Raw genomic sequence first — 16,360 nt, 5'->3', positions numbered from 1 at the left:
AATGGCTCTTGGTTTGGGATTGCAGCTACCTAGTATTACAGTAACAGGAATAACAAGTAACCATAGAGTAATATTAACCATGCAGTTGAAGTGTGTGAATCTAATTTGTATGTCACACTCACACTAAGAAAGTTTGCTGATCTGTATTTGTGTAAAAACCAAGGAATTTTTCATTGAAACTCATTCCTGAAAAGCCTAGTCTTGAATTATCCTCACAGGCATATGGGCAAAAATATCTCACCTTAATGCAAGAATAAAATGAAATGCTTTTGCTTCGCCTTTTTTTCACTGTGCAATAAAGATGAGATGTATACAAATTGAAAATACACCTGATGTGACCTCGCAGATCATGTTGGTCTCATAAAGAAAACCCCACATACAAATAGCTGGTATTGCAGCAGTTTCAGTATTTTCACTGAGAATAGACTACAAATTAAGTTCCCTTTAATAGAGTCTTTTAGTCAGTTACCTATTGAACTGCCTGTAGTGTAGAGCTGTGCTGTCTTTTTTTATTTATTTACCTTTTAGTTATATCAGTTAAGCTACATAAGTCCCATTCGAAAGGCAAATGAAACAGGCTAAGAAATCCCACCCGTATGGCCTTTTAGGCAAAAACAGTCTATGGCCTTTTAGGCAAAAATAGTCTATGGCCTTTTAGGCAAAAATGCAGGTTATGTGCCAGGACTGCTGCAGCAGTTTAGGGTGCTCTTTTGTACAGTTGGTGGATTCAGACAGGTACAGAGAGATTTTTGCCCTGGCAATTGCTGTACTTGTCCCTGCCTAAGTAACCTGCAGAGGCAGGCAAGATGGATCAGGTCTGCACCAAGCCAGAGGTGATGGTGTGGACTCTGTCATCACCTATAGATGGTGAAGGGCTTGAGGACTGTGCTTTTACTAAAGCTGGGGTCTGTGGCCTTTTGTGTTGACTGCAGGACTGGAGAAAATGAAAAATTGGCAACCTCAAGGCAAAAAGAAGCAAACTAAAAAATACCACTGGGAGGGACACAGGGGAAGCTAAGGACCATGGTAGCATGGGCTTGCTCACCATGCAAACTTGACTTAGGGTATCATTCTAAGCTGGAGAAGTCAGTCTCCAGTAGAGCGCCAGGAATCTCTGAGGAGAGGGCATCTGGGTTGGGAGGTTTTATGCATGAGGGCTATGTTATTTTTTCTAATAACATCTGATCTCTTATGCCTTTTTTTTTTGCAAGGAAACACAAAATGGTCTCTTCAAAGGCAGTTTTTATCCACATGTCTGCTTGCTCCTGTCTGTCCAAGACCTCACAAAGTTATTTTGTAGGGCAGAAGATTCAGCCTTTTGGGTGAAGATGCACATACACTCAAGAGATAGGACTGCACCTGGGAAACATAGAATAGGAAATGCTAGGCAGATGTTGCACTGTGGTCATGCACTAGGGGCCCCAGGGTTAAAAGGCATGTGTCTTGACATGGGCTAGACCCTAGATGTCTGCAGACTCCCTAGGAAACAGGGATTAGCTAGGTGCTGAGCATTAAGGGCATTAGGACAGATGCCATCACAGCTGCATCATTCCTCAAAGCTGAGTCATTATCAGTTTCATTTATAAAAGTGGCTACTTCAAGACCACGCACAGCTTTACCCCATTTAAATAAACAAACTGGCATTTGAAAGCAATTGTAGCTGCCTGCATTCATACCCTGCTACACCATTGCATACCCAGCAGTAGATGAATGAGCACAAGTCAAGCAGTCACTTCTGAAGGATCAGCTGTCATCAGTTAGTGGTATCTCACAAGAAAGGGGAAACTGAAAAGCAAAGCTTGTCAAAGGAGAAAGGTGAATGTGGTGGTCACTTCCTCCATGGCCATCCTTTCCTGTACTTCCTCCTGGGACCATCTCCTCAGAGGTGCCAAGTCAGTGTGGAAGCTCTGTGAAGGACTATAAGGTGGTCTTGATGTGCCTCCTAGCTCACAGACCTCCATACTCTCCTCAGAGCCCTGACAAGGGAGCCAGCTCTTCTGCAAAACAGCCAAACAAGTTGGTTAGTTTAGCTCATTCTCTCTTAAAACCCTTTTAAAATACGTTAGTAGGTGATAAAACAGTAACTCACACAAATTTATTGTAACCCTTATGGTCTAAAGGCATAAGAAGGACTTAGAAGAGATAATACAGTAGGGCTGCCTTTTAGGAGACTTTCAAGTGAATAATAATTTTGATCAAACAGAGATCACATCCCACTGGGTTTTATCAGGTCTGTTTTAATCCTGAAAAATAATAAATCTGTAGAGAAGCCTGAAAGTGTAACCACTGGAGTTTGTTGTATTATCATCCAGAAGTATGTTGTTTTTAAAGGAGATGGCTTTGTTTTGTTTCAAAACTCAGAGGGTTCTTTTAAAAGTACTGTAGTGGCTTTGTTTAAGTTACAGACTTTTTTCATGCAGTGTGTTTCATCATTTCTGCTCTTATGCATAATTTTTCAAATCTTCGCTCATCAAATTACAGCAGCATTAAGGGTCCTGAAGAAATTAGAGTAATCACTCATTGTAATGAAATGTTTAATATTTTATTAGACACTGCATGCACTATGCAGCATGGAGATCTCATATGAAACCTACCATATCTTTATATATATCTCTCATACACCTGATTGAATCAGTTGGGACAAAGATTAACAACTTTTGTATTGTGGAGACAATGTATTGTATTGTGTCAGGGAGGTTTTGTCATCCAAATTGACAGCTGCCAAGAATAGCATTGGTTATGTCCAAGCATGAGGGGATGGGCACAGCAACAAGTCATGTTGTATTGGCAATGTCCAGCTCTTCTCACCAAGATGAAGATAATAAAAAGGAACAGAGGAAAGTCCCACAAAACCACGGACCTTTGCAGTGCAGCCTGGTGCAGCCAGCAGTCCTTAGTTGAAACTCAGAACGGCTCTAAAAGGGAGCTTTGTTTCCTCATACAGGGCTCGGTCAGCCAGGATAAACAATTAGAATTGTCCATGTAAGTCTCAAAGAACAGACAAGAAGTTAGAGTTTGGCACTGAATTGTATCACTGGGTCTCAGCTTTGTGGTCTCAGCTTTCAAAAGCAGAGGTGTCATTACTGAATTTATGGGGGTACTTTGGATGGCAATTTTCACTGTTGAAACATAAATTATTGAGAAGCCTGAAAGAATTAGCTCAGAAATAAACTGAATAAGTGCCTGCAACCAGCAACTCATAAAGAAAGGAGAGAGAGTGATGTTAGGTATAAATGCCTCATCTCCTGTGTTGGTCCTGAAGGACCTGCTCAGGAGTTTCTGGGAAGTGATGCTGTTGCTCCAGAGGGATTGAGGCTCTTTCCCACACTTTCTTATGCCTCTGGATGTGTTCTTTGATTTCCAGATCTATTTTTCTTCAAGAGCCACATGAAATGTATTTATTGAAATCCTGATCTCCAGAGAGAGACACAGGAAACCATGCAAACCACCCTGTCAAAAAAAGAGAGTAATTTAATAAGTTGCAACAGAGCAGGAAGTTCAACAACAACAACAACCAAAAAAGTGAGACACAACTATAAAATTCAGAGTGAAAACAAAGGAACCACGTGAAATACCTATTCCAGCACAGAAGAAGAAATAAAAAAAGAACAATCATAAAGGAGATATATTAAAAATGACCTTAAACATAATGTTGAATCTATACTGCTGCACTAGGTTGCCTGGGACCTGTATTTTGAGACATCTACACATTAAGCTCCAGATATTGCCTTGGAAACCTGAGCTAGCGCTGTGTACTTGGACAACCATGTCCATGTCATTGCGCTTGAGGTCCAGTGTGTGCTATTGAGAAGGTGAGCATTTTCCTTTCCGTGCACAGCTGAAGTTCTCAGTCCTTCTTTGCAATGGAGGAGACAGTCATAACTTAGTTACAGTGGTCTGCTTGAGCTGCAGGTTGCCAGTATCGTTAACAAGCTGGTTTCCCATAATAGTGTATATCCTGAATATGCAGCATATATTCAGAGGATATACACAGAATAGTGTAGTCCTGAAAGTGGCACTGAATTGAGAAACAGGGAACCTGCCTGCTCTACCCAGGGATGCCCTTGGCTAGTTACAGGAATATGGACACATTATGCCATCTTCTTAACAGGATATGTGCTATTATTGTGCTCTACATGAAACACACAGAGACATACCTAAATATGTGCATATGTATGTATATATATATGCACACATATATGAATGCACAAAGTGTTATATCTTTGGTCTTCTTGATGCTTAATGTGAGTTGTTTGTATTAATAGAAAACCAAATCACCTTGGACCAAAGTCAATTTTAATATTTATTTTAAATTCAGCAGATTTTATTTTAAATTTTAAATATTTATTTCAAATTTAGTAGCTTTCTTGAATACTCAAGAGACACCACACAGCTCCAAGACATGCCCTAGATATTGCAAATCTCAGCAGCCACCAGATCATGCCCTCCTGCAGCCCTTATCCACACTCCTAATGCCAGCTGGAAGTGACGCCATGCCATGCTCCAGCAAGATGGCACTGAGGCCCATCTTCTTCTCCATGCTGGGGGCAGCAGGGAACAAAACTCAGTGACCTCCATTGCTCACTACTCCATAGGTTTTTCACCTAGAGTGAGCAGGTGAAAAAGTCCCAGGTAAAAGATCCCATTTCCAATGTCAGTTCCATAACAGGGGGAAAACTAATCAGTCATTTCACAGCTGGGGTGCACACATGCCATTGTGACTGACAGCAAATCCACTGTAGGCAGAGACGGGGGCCAGTGTTGAGAAAGTTGATGGCTCAGTGGGTAGTGACAAAATGCTAATTTTAACAGTTCATCCTTTTTTGATGCATTTGAAAAGCACACTGTGGGCAGAATCTCACTGGTGGGAGAGAGTTTTAATAAAGCCTGCAGCTTTGCAGCTCTCCCTCTCTGTGTTGCTGAGCAGGCTGGCGTACGTTTATTTCTGTGGAACAAGCACTTAAACCCAGGATATTGTATTGGAAACCTGAGCTGCCTTATACAGCAACTCTGCATAATGCTTTCCAGAAGAATGAAAAGGCAGCAACGGTGAGGCTGTACAAATAATATGATGAACACATGTGTATCTTTTTTCCTCTATGTTTATATCACAACATACACAAAGACATATAATCATGCTAAAGCACATTTTTAAGATTGTTGTATCAATCAATCAAAATCTAGGAAATTCCAGAATGAAGGTTGCATATATGATCTTACACCCGTTGCTTTCCTGTCTTATGCAGCATGTACAGTATTAGGAAGCTCACATATTAATTTTCCCATATACCTATGCCTTATTAAGTGCATGGGGCAGATGAATCCCCTTACTCAGCAATTATTCACTGTTTTATCCCATCCTTGCTATTCAATATTAGGTTTCATACCTTATTTATTACTCATCCCTATAAATCCTGCTGTGAGGATGAAGTTATTAACTACTTTATAGGCTTTTCTGTTGTACTTACCATTACGAAGCCTGAATGCTTCACAAACAATAATGGATATATCCTCCAACTAACTCTCTAGGATGATGGCATGAGTTATCACCGTTTTAAAGCTGGCAAGTTGAAGCACAGAATGATTAGGATCAGGAGTATTCCTTAAGTTTAGACACTTATTTTTGAGTATATGAGGTACCAGACTATTTAAGCCAGACTTTTCATGTTGTTATTGGAAGAACAACAATTGGTATTGTTTCACTCTTGAAGTTGCTCTGTCTTGCACACTGTTGTTTCAAAAACCAGATGCTGTGGAAAAAAACAGATTGTGACCATGTACCCAAAGTTTGTACTACACTGTAGTTGTTGCCCAGATGACAACAGAGAATTCCTTACACTCCACTGCTTTTGGGTTAAGTTTGGTTTTGGTCCCCTTATTTGAAAGATGTAGAGGATGGACAGTGAGTACTTAGGTGACAGCTGTAGTGGATGGCCAGCTTAGGGTTTAGACCCAGAACCACTCATCCCATCTCTAGTTCAGTGACTTCAATCGGGGCTTTTTCCCTGTTTGAAACACCAGTCTCTCCCTTTGAGCTCCTCATGCCAGCTCTGTTTTTGCCCAGTCTACTCTTACTGCAGCCTATAAACATAGCTAAGAAAAAATACTTAAATAAGAAAACCACTGTTACAAGGCAGCATTGGCATGAGAACAAATGGTTACAAACTTCCCACAAAGACATTTAGTCTGTAATTTAAAGGAAGATGCTTAAACATCAGAGAAATATGCAGTGGCCTTCTACCCAGAGAATGGGTCAAGGTAGGTATTTTTAAAATGCAGATGCGTGAGATCCCAGATGAGCAAGTATATATGTGGTGTTTGCGAGGGCTGGATCCCTTTCACTCCTGTGAGCACTCATCCCTTGTGTGATCCAAAGCAAGTTCCATTGTCTCATCAGGTCCCTTCTGTCTCAAGCAGGGTGAGGGCTGGTTAGTGTTGAGGTGCATGTAGCACAGCTGGGTGGCAATCAGCTTTCTTGGCTTGTATCTAGTATTCAGGGCTCTGAGCTCCTGGTGAGGAAGGCAAAAGGGGGAGAACTGTCCCCCCCCCCCCCCCCCCCTTGATCATTCAGCCACGGAAGATGGATGGACAGGGGCTTAAAGAACTCTGCAGGTGTGAACACACCATGATGTGTATAGGGCCAGTGTTGCTTAAAGGATTTCAGTTGATAAAATCAAGGTCTACACCCCGTAGAGGTGATTTTTAAACTTACAAGGTGGACAGATTTGGGAACAATTTCACAACATGGGAGAAAACAGATATGTAGGGTGAAAGCAGTCTTATTCAACTTGTCAAATCTTTCCAAAGGTGACAGGATGCTTCAAGATGCTCAGAGCAAACCTCTCAAGAGTATTTTTTTGACAAATGCAAAGGAACCTGTCTTCCCAGTTGTTTTTCATTTTAAGTGCCTGAACTACAGCTATCTGCAATTTCTACAGCTGCAGAAACAAATACTGAAGAAACATGATGCAAACGTCTGGCACGCATAAATAGAAGTTCATGCAGTCAACATATTGTGTATAAGGAAAACAAGCTCTTAAAATGGGAAGTGTCTGGTAACCTTAAGAATGGGTGGAGCTACCAGCCCTACCTGTAATGTTTAATTTCACTGTTCCAAAGTGTGTTGCAAGCTCTCTCATGTCCTTGCTGCATGTTCTGTCATGTTGTTACACACAGGAAGATCCCTCATTCTCCATACAATCAAGACACCTGTATTTCATTTCTGGGGCTTACTCTGGCTACTGGGGTTCACCAGTAGCTATGCACTGGATCATACCTGCACAGAAGGAAATGAGGGTGTGTGTATATGTGTGGGTGCAGGTACATGTGAGTGCATGTGTGCATACACAAGTATGCAAGGATGCTGAAGATGCTTTCCACATGACTGATTTCGCTTTGGAGCTATGACTGTGTCATAGCATTTGACAACAGTTCTCAGAGCACAGAGTTTCGCCTTGCTGTCCCACTTTCCAGCGAGAACATGCCTCTTGTTGATTGGGGCAGCTCCTCCACAGTGCCCCCCACACTGATGGGGGCATTGCCTTGGGATGCAGATATTTCCCCTAGGCAAGGAGATATGATATGGCCAAAGCAGCAGTGCACTGCACGTGTCAGAGCCTGTCTCCATGCTGGCTACTGTTCACACGGTGTGAGGAGGATTGCTAAGGGAGAGGGTCAGCTGTGTCACATTTTGGCCTTGCAACCCCTGCATCAGAGATGCAGAGATGGGGAAATCTCTCTTATGGGATGCCGCAAAGCAGCATCAAAGTGGTGCAGAATCAGTGCCAGGCTGAAGATGTGGGCTGTGTACATCAGTAGGTGGTTGTTTGTTCAGTTGCTGGATGAAGGAGGAGCCCCAGTGCCTGTCTGCATCACCCCAGGTCTTGTTCGTGTCTGGGGGCAGCAGCAGCCACTCTGTATGGGTCTCGGACAGGAGCTGTGGGGTCCAACAGCCACAGCCTGGGGGATGGGGGCAGAGGAGCAGCTGGACAGGCACAGCATCACCATGTGAGTGAGTTGCTGCAGTGCCCCAGGCTCTGAGGCACACTGTGGAAACTGTGTGTGTGATCCCACCTTTAAATGACAAACTTGCTGGAAGGCAAATGACACAGACACTCACACAGGAAGGGACAAGTTTAATACTTTCTTCACAGATGTATGAACCCTCATTTACCATGTCTCAGGAGACTGTCCCAGCTGATGTCCCCAGTCTAGGCCATAGGAAAACTGGTGGCACTCCCCTCTCCCTTGCGGCAAAGAAACCAAGATTCACACAGTGAGCAAGAGAAGTGCCCTGTGGAGAAGACTCAGGGAAGGGAAAATACCAGCCTGTGGAACCAACACCTACTTCTATATTTTGTTGATGACTGTTCTATGTAAAACACAGGAATAGTACAAATTTTGCTTAATTTGTGCTTAACCAAACAGCACCCCTAAATGCTTTTACTGAATCTGGCTCTGAATCATATTGCAGATTTTGACCAGGTAGTGACCTGAGAAGGAGTCTTTTGACAATATCCTCTAAATGCCTTTTTAAGGTAAAAATCAATTTTTTTTCTACAAGCAGAGTAAATTACTGGGCTTTGTTCCTGGCACAGTGAATACAAAAATAGCCTGGCCATAGTCTCAATCTATAAACCTGTAGCAGATGAGAAATAAAATTGCTTAAAAGTAGATTCTTTATAAAGCATCTATTTGGGATGGGCTGAAATGAGAAAGAATTGCTTTATCTAATCTTGCCAGGAAAAGCATTTCAGGACAGAGGAGCATGAAAGTGAACACTTGACCTTCCTTGGAGGCCAGGTTCCATATGAGGTCAGGCAGAAAGACAGCACCTGAAGATGGCTGAAGATAAATCCAGGGTAGAACATGGAGGCTGACTGAAAGTTCAGGCTCTGTGGTTTATTCTTGAGCCTTATCACTGCTGAAAGAAAATTGAAGTGATTGCATAGTACTTTGAACTTAACGGAAATAAGAAAGATAGCGAATGGTTGATTACATCTCTTACTGAAGTCATTCAAGTACAGGCCATTGCCCGTTAAACTGTTGCCAAGGCAGCATTAGCTGGCAGCTAGATAGCTGGGGATGCTCTCTCTAGCCTTCTCTGGTAGAGATTAACCGTATCATCTCACTTGACTTTGTACTCAGAGCAGGTCAAAGCAAAAAGTTCTGCAGTAGGTTTCAGTGCTTCTCCATTAGCTTCAGCCTGGGTTGCAAGGAGGCTGCAATAAAAACAGTGGAATGCATGAGCTCCCCTACAAATGAACACTCGGTGGATATAGAACTGGCTGGATGGCCACATGCAGAGCTGTGGTCAATGGCTCAGTGTCCGGCTGGAAACCAGTAACGAGTGGTGTCCCTCAGGGATCGGTGTTGGGACCGGTCTTGTTCAACATCTTTGTCGCTGACATGGACAGTGGGATTGAGTGCGCCCTCAGCAAGTTTGCCGATGACACCAAGCTGTGTGGTTCAGTCGATAAGCTGGAGGGAAGGAATGCCATCTAGAGGGACCTTGACACACTTGTGAGGTGGGCTGATGCCAACCTTATGAAGTTTAACCATGACAAGTGCAAGGTCCTACACCTGGGTTGGAGCAATCCCGGGCACAGCTACAGGTTGGGCAGAGAAGAGATTCAGAGCAGCCCTGCGGAGAAGGACTTGGGGGTGTTGGTCGATGAGAAAATGAACATGAGCCGGCTGCAGTGTGTGCTTGCAGCCCAGAAAGCCAACCGTATCCTGGGCTGCATCAAAAGGAGCGTGACCAGCAGGTCGAAGGAGGTGATCCTGCCCCTCTGCTCTGCTCTCGTGAGACCTCACTTGAAGTATTGTGTACAGTTCTGGTGTCCTGAACATAAAAAGGACATGGAACTGTTGGAACAAGTCCAGAGAAGGGCCACGAGGATGATCAGGGGACTGGAGCACCTCCTGTATGAAGATCGGCTGAGAAAGTTGGGACTGTTCAGCCTGGAGAAGAGAAGGCTGCGTGGAGACCTCATAGCAGCCTTCCAGTATCTGAAGGGGGCCTATAGGGATGCTGGGGATGGACTCTTCATTAGGGACTGTAGTGATAGGACAAGGGTTAACGGGTTAAAACTTAATTAGGGGAAAGTTAGGTTGCATATAAGGAAGAAGTTCTTTACTGTGAGGGTAGTGAGGCACTGGAATGGGTTGCCCAAGGAAGCTGTGAATACTTCATCCCTGGCGGTATTCAAGTCCAGGTTGGGCAGAGCATTGGGTGACATTGTTTAGTGTGAGGTGCCCCTACCCATGGCAGGGGGGTTGGAACTAGATGATTTTAAGGTCCTTTCCAACCCTAACTAGTCTATGATTCTATGAGGCAACCTGATTCACAGGAACATAAAAGCAACCCTCACACTTTTCTGTAAAACAATTTGCAAGCTGAAACTCCAGAAAATTTTATAAAAGTAAAATTACAAAGAATTACTGGGATTTTTTAGGAGACTGTCACAGTGCTGAGGTCTGACTCATGACTGTGAATGCTCCTTGCTTGGCAGGATGTGGCACGTAAGGAAGCAGCCAGAGACTGTGTGCTGCATGAACTGGTTGAACTGATGCAGGAAAGTGTTTGCCTGGATCCTGATGTGAGGACACAGCTGGGAGCAAAAGTGGTGAATTTTAACCAAAACTAAGAATAAAATAAGTTGCCATACAAGTTGTGTAGCCATCACTAATTCAGAAAGATGGGCTACAGACTTGCATATGCTGGAACTTGCAAAGTCATAACAGAACTGTAGTAGACTGGAGAGACAGCCGAAAGAGGACTGGGATTATAGTGACATTTTGACTGTGATAAATCACTGCACCTTCCTTCCCAGGTTCACCCTATAGGGTCAGTTCAATGCCTAATACTGGTACCTATCGTCAGTGTTAATTAGGTCACTGCAGAAAATGCAGCAGCTGGCCATAAGATGTCCTCCATGGCTCTGCAGAAAATGCTGTCCTGCTGGGAGAAAAAAAAAAATGAAGCTTTTGCTGGGCATCACTTCACAAATGTTCAAAAGTGTTCAGGGTCCAAATGATGGAGAGCAGAATAACTTTGTGCTGAAGCAGGCAGAACACTATTGCTAAAGCTGATGCCTAGGCATGTATCAGAGCTTATCATGAGCAACAGTGAATATTGGAGCCTGTCAATCAGAGAGAAAAGTGAGAATGCACCCACTTTCACATGAAGAAATCAGAAGTAGTTTTGATTTACTAACACTGGATTGTACTGTTTGTAAAAGACTTGACATGGAGCTGGTCTACCAGTCAGCAAGGTCCCCTTGCCTCCTGTTTCAAAAGAAGGGCACAAAAGACACTTCCACTGCATTTCCTTTCCAGACTTCATGGAAAAGATGCTGCAAATTCAGATCCACATTCAAATGCCCTAATTCAGTAATGCAGTCAACGTGGCTCTCAGAGCCTGACATCCCTGATGTGTAGAAAACCTCACATTTCATCCCAGATGAAAGGTAAAAGTCACATCACTAATACTGTGGCTTCTTTCTCATGATGACCTTCTTGGTTTTACAGTCACATTTGCACTTCCAGAAAATGTTCACGGATCTTGACTCCTAGAAGCCAGTACCTTCTACCCCTTCTGAAAAAAATCAGGTGTTTGTGCAACTGCTGTAGCCCTGGGCTTTGTGCAGTTAAGCAATGTGTTGTGCTGGAGGTCATTCAAGGCGCTGTTCATGTAACAAGAGTTTCACCTTGGCACAAGAGGCCAGGGGATGCACAAGAGCTCTGTTGCTTAAAACAACCTCAGAAGTATTTGAGGATGAAAGGTTGAAGAAGAGATGAAAGACGTGTCTTCCTTCTGTGATGGCACCTTTGCAATGCCAGGTACATCTGTGCCACACAGAAAGGACAGTGGCTAATCTCTTCTCATCCTGGGCATTGGTCACACTCCTGACAGTGTGGAACCTCTGAAGCTGGTACCAGAATTTCCACCTTAAGTGCTGCTGAGCCTTTGCTATTGCTTTTCAATGTCAGGAATTTTGAGATGGGCATTTTTCAGTTAAACTGTACTCAGCAGCTCTCTACTGCCTTGGAAAATGCTCTTCAGGGCAGCCATGCTTTCCACCCTCCCTCATCCCACCCCACCTCAGTGGCAGCCTCCAGAGACTGCCTGTAGGGATCTCCTACCAGAGGTGTATGTAGGCAGTGGACTCGCTTGCTGGGGATGTTTGAGCGTCCAACGTGCCCAGGAAGTTGGTTTTAGCTTCCACCAGGACTGCTGCATCTGTGTTGTGTCTGGGGCAGCCAGGACTGCCCTCTAGATGCAGAATAGGCATCACCCCCCATATTGCTCCCTCTTAGCATTTTCTTTGTTAATGTACTTCAACTCCTTTTAAACCACTGATGTGTCCAACAAGCTCAGCATTATTTGGCAACAAGGAGTTAGCTTGGCTTACCTGCTTCTTTCTTTATATTTGACTTATTCCCAGGCCTGCAGGACTCTTCTTTGTTATCTACACATGCAGAGCCCTGTTACACAAATGCAAACAGAAAAATGAGTAGGTGTGCGGTAAATGAACTCCTGCATCAAACTGGCATTCTTAATTGTCAAGTCATTTCCCAATGGGAGGGTAATGAAAAGAGAAGAATTAAAGTTAATGAAAAAAATCAGGTTGAGAAATCAAGCCCTGAAACAGGAAAGATATTCCTGTAGTGAATGTTGCCAACTGCAGAACAATTATAATCTCTGTGGTCTTGCTACATGTTGATGATAAACGCTTCTCACAGAAAACAGAAACATAAGTGGGATAGAATTATTTCTGCAGTGGGATCTCTGATTTGGGAGATTTTCTGGGATGTGAATGCTCTATTTTTTGTTCTTAATGATAGTTGTTTACTTTTCTTTTTCTGTTTTAAAGGAAGAAAGAAAGGAACATCTGAATTACTTGGCACTCATAATACATATGTTACATTGGCTTCATCTGATCACAAAGGTTACAAGCTCCACCAACTACGCCAGGAGACCTTGTAAATTTTCTAAGTTAAATGAAGAGATTAGGTCTGCTGAGCATGCAGAAATCCATCATCTTTGCCGATAGAGCTATTAAACTCTTTGATCTACAGCTGTTTGGCCTGAAGTCTCTCCCAGGCAAGCTGATCTTCATTCTCCATCCTGCCTTTTGCCAGGCAATTCTCAAAAGCATCTGAACCCCAGAGGAGCCCAAGTCCCTGTGGCCTGGATCTTTGTGTGTTAAGATCCACATGGTGGGATTTGTCTTAGCTCTCATACATAGAATACGACATCTAAACTGGGTGTCTGGCTCTCCCTGTAACCAGCAGATATACCTGTGAAGATGGCTGGCTGCTCTGCCCCAGTGTGGGATGAGTGCAGCAGATAGGAGGGCTGAACCACTCATCTCATTTTACTGATCATGGGAGCACCTGGGGAACCAACTTCCACTAAATGCTGCCTGGTGACCAGGCGAGGTGAATTCCACCCAGAATTGATGGGCAGATAAGCTGGCCATATGGACACCCATAACAACATGCATGTGCGTGTGGGATTCACTAGACGTGTTTCTTTAAATGTAAGTCCTCTGAAGGATGTGATCCAGGCCTCATTTCGTCATGTGATACTATGCACAGGGACACATCCATTTCTTTTCCAGGTCTTCTAAGGAATTGTCACATATTTATAACAAAGACCACAAAACAGGTTGCATTCCTGTCTCCAGGAAAAGGCAAACTCTTAACAATTTATTCCGGTTTCCTAAGGTAACAAGGCTCTGTTTGCTCTGCCTGCCTATCTTCTTCTCAGTCAAGCCCTCTTAATAAATGTCATTCCCTCTTGCTTGTTCCTTCCATACCGTCACAAATATTCAGGTTTCAGGTAGCCGGTGGCATGGCTTTAACACAAAATGTGGACTATCTCCACATGCCAGATTCATCCACAGCTTATAGGTTAGGATCCCTCTCTTACAGAATGTAGGAAAACACGGGTGTGAGCTTTCCAGGCTGAGAAGGGTACGCAGCCAACCTTGCCCATTGCCTGGACTAGTACTTTAGACACTGGGCTATTATGTCAAAAACTCCCTAAAAGTCTCCCTATTTCAGTTTCTTAGATTAAGAAAGCTCATCCTTAGATCTAGCCACTAATGTAGAATTCGTGTCCCTTACTTTAGTCCTCTGTAAGACAGCTGATTTCTTGTACTCAGAGGTTTTAGGTACCTAAATCCAAGTATGATTAGAGATTTCAAAGCAGTCTCTCTGATTACTGCATCCTTTTATCTTGTGGAGGTGTCTTCATCCCTTCCCAGGTCTGATAGGTGAGGAAGTCCCAACTTGATAGAAAACAGAAGATGTGTTACCAGAGATGAAGATAGGCACCATCAGGTATACACCTTCCCTCAGACTGCTAATATCTTAGAGATTTCTGAGGAAACTAGGACTAGAAGATGAGAGCTGATCCCTAGGAAGGCATATTTGCAAGGAAACCTGTTTTTTGCATCCAGAATGCACACTGTATTATACTGTCTACTCAACCAAGACATTGATATTTTAAGCACACTGGAGCCTTGAGTTGCTAAGTGAGTCAAAGTCTTTTGATGCAGAATAAGGTTTTAATCTTATCTCCTCCATAAGAGTTTCTTGCCTGCAGAATCCCCTGGGTAAATCCCCAAGCTACTGCAGAAATCCTCCTGTTTGATACTAAAGACATGATCTTGAAATGGGTGTTAAATTTCACAGTCAAGTTTCAGGTTATCTGTTTCTACCTGTACCACCTTCAGATGACTTCCATGCCAAGTTGTCTCCTACAAGTGGCTAATGAGCAAATTTCATTAACATGTATCTACTTTTTCAACTGTAGTCCTTCATGTAAACAGCTGAAAAGATCCCCTGGAAAATGCTACAATTTTCCCTTCTGCACAGCTGACTCCCATCTCCCTTTAAAGCCATTTCTTACCCTTGCTACGGTTTGTGTGCTTTTTGTTGTCTTCCCCTCCATTTTAAGTAATGATTTCCCATATCGTGAGTGCTTCTCTGATGTTCAGACAGCTTGACTTGGCTGCAATTACCTTCCTTAAAGCAATCAATGAGCTCTCTTGTACAGGAAGGTGTTAGGCTGGCTTGGTACCCTCCAGCTGGCAGGCCCAGGCTGTTCTTTCCTTGATTTTTCATTAATCATCATGTCAATAATTATTCCTTTCCTTTAAAATTCACCCCGTAACCTTGCATACAACTGCAATCAAGCTAACGTGCCTTTAGATGCTAATTCACTTTCTTAATTATGGTTACTATATTTACTGCTCTCAAGTCACATGGATCCCTCTCCTTCATAGCTTGACAAAATTACTTGGAGCGGCTGCCAGCTCTCCGGGTGTCCTGTGGTGAGGGATCTGCTCCCTATTGGCTGAGTGCATCCAGCTCTCAGTTTTGATTCTCCCTTGAGGAGGTATTTTCAATTTCCTGACGTTCATCCCATGTCTGTCTTCCTTTTCTCCAGAATTCAATGTTCTTACAGAACCCCAAAGCTGAGTTTCATTTAGGTTATTCACACACCGATGCCAGCTCTAATCCCCTCAGTATAAAAACATTACTTATTTTCTTCTCCAAAATCTTTGTGTTTTAATAGCTAAATAACCCTTTATGATTTCCTTTTATTATTACTATTTAATTTCCTCTGCAAACTTTTAACTTGGTTTTACTTTTGGCAATGTTTACCCCAGTCCTGTGCTTCCTGGCCTCCAAAATGAAGTTTTCATTGCTGGTTAGCTCTTTTCTCCTTTCCAAATGGATGCTGTGCTGGACTTTCTAAGGTAGTACTCCATCCATTTTGGTCTATAGGCTCTTTCCTCCTTTCCTTATGAAGTGAATTCCAGATAGCTCCTTACAGCTTTTATTGAAAATAAATTATAGGTCTCCTTCAGCTGAAGTATCTTATGACTCTTTGGCCTGACTGCCCTCAGTAATCAGTCCTTCTTCTGAAATCTGTGCTTTCAAAACTGCAAATCTGACTTGTTTTCATATATGCCCTCCTTTCATCCAAAATGAATCAACTTAGTTTGGCTAATGGCTCAGTTTAGTTCTGAAATTAATGTTAGTCTTTCCATTGGCTGCAGAAACTTGGATCTGCCCTGTTTAAATGTTCTCCAGGGCTGAGGGTGTAAACACAGTATTATGGGCCATGGTTTCAGCTGGTTTAAATTGCTAAAGCTCTGCTGGACTCTGGCCATGCAAGTGGAGTCTCCCTTGTCAAGAAGCTGAAGTTTTCATCAAAGTATTTTGGAAGCAAATACAGTCTCTTAAATTACTAAGAAAAGAGATTTTTTTTTTGCCATCTTTCCACAGAAGAAACTGCAAGAAAATGTATGTTCTCACACTCCTTAGAGTAGTCTTGAAA

The 16,360-nt window shown here is 43.0% G+C and overlaps 1 long non-coding RNA gene across 2 annotated transcripts in view; it reads right to left on the bottom strand.

Moving 5' to 3' along the window:
- Window positions 1-1,755: 1,755 nt before the first annotated feature.
- LOC134160348 (uncharacterized) overlaps window positions 1,756-16,360 on the bottom strand; it is a 29,134-nt gene continuing 14,529 nt past the window's right edge. For both annotated transcript variants that reach the window (XR_009963524.1, XR_009963523.1), the window contains exons 2-3: window positions 12,417-12,489; window positions 1,756-1,997 (exon numbers count right to left, since the gene is read on the bottom strand). This is a non-coding gene — a long non-coding RNA (uncharacterized LOC134160348). The remainder of the gene's footprint in view (window positions 1,998-12,416; window positions 12,490-16,360) is intronic.

The sequence above is a fragment of the Pezoporus occidentalis genome, unplaced genomic scaffold, assembly GCF_034315485.1.
Source record: "Pezoporus occidentalis ecotype Australia unplaced genomic scaffold, CSIRO_AGI_Poc_V1 ctg16, whole genome shotgun sequence".
NCBI classification, from domain to species: domain Eukaryota; kingdom Metazoa; phylum Chordata; class Aves; order Psittaciformes; family Psittacidae; genus Pezoporus; species Pezoporus occidentalis.
This window is presented reverse-complemented; position numbering and strand designations above follow the sequence as displayed.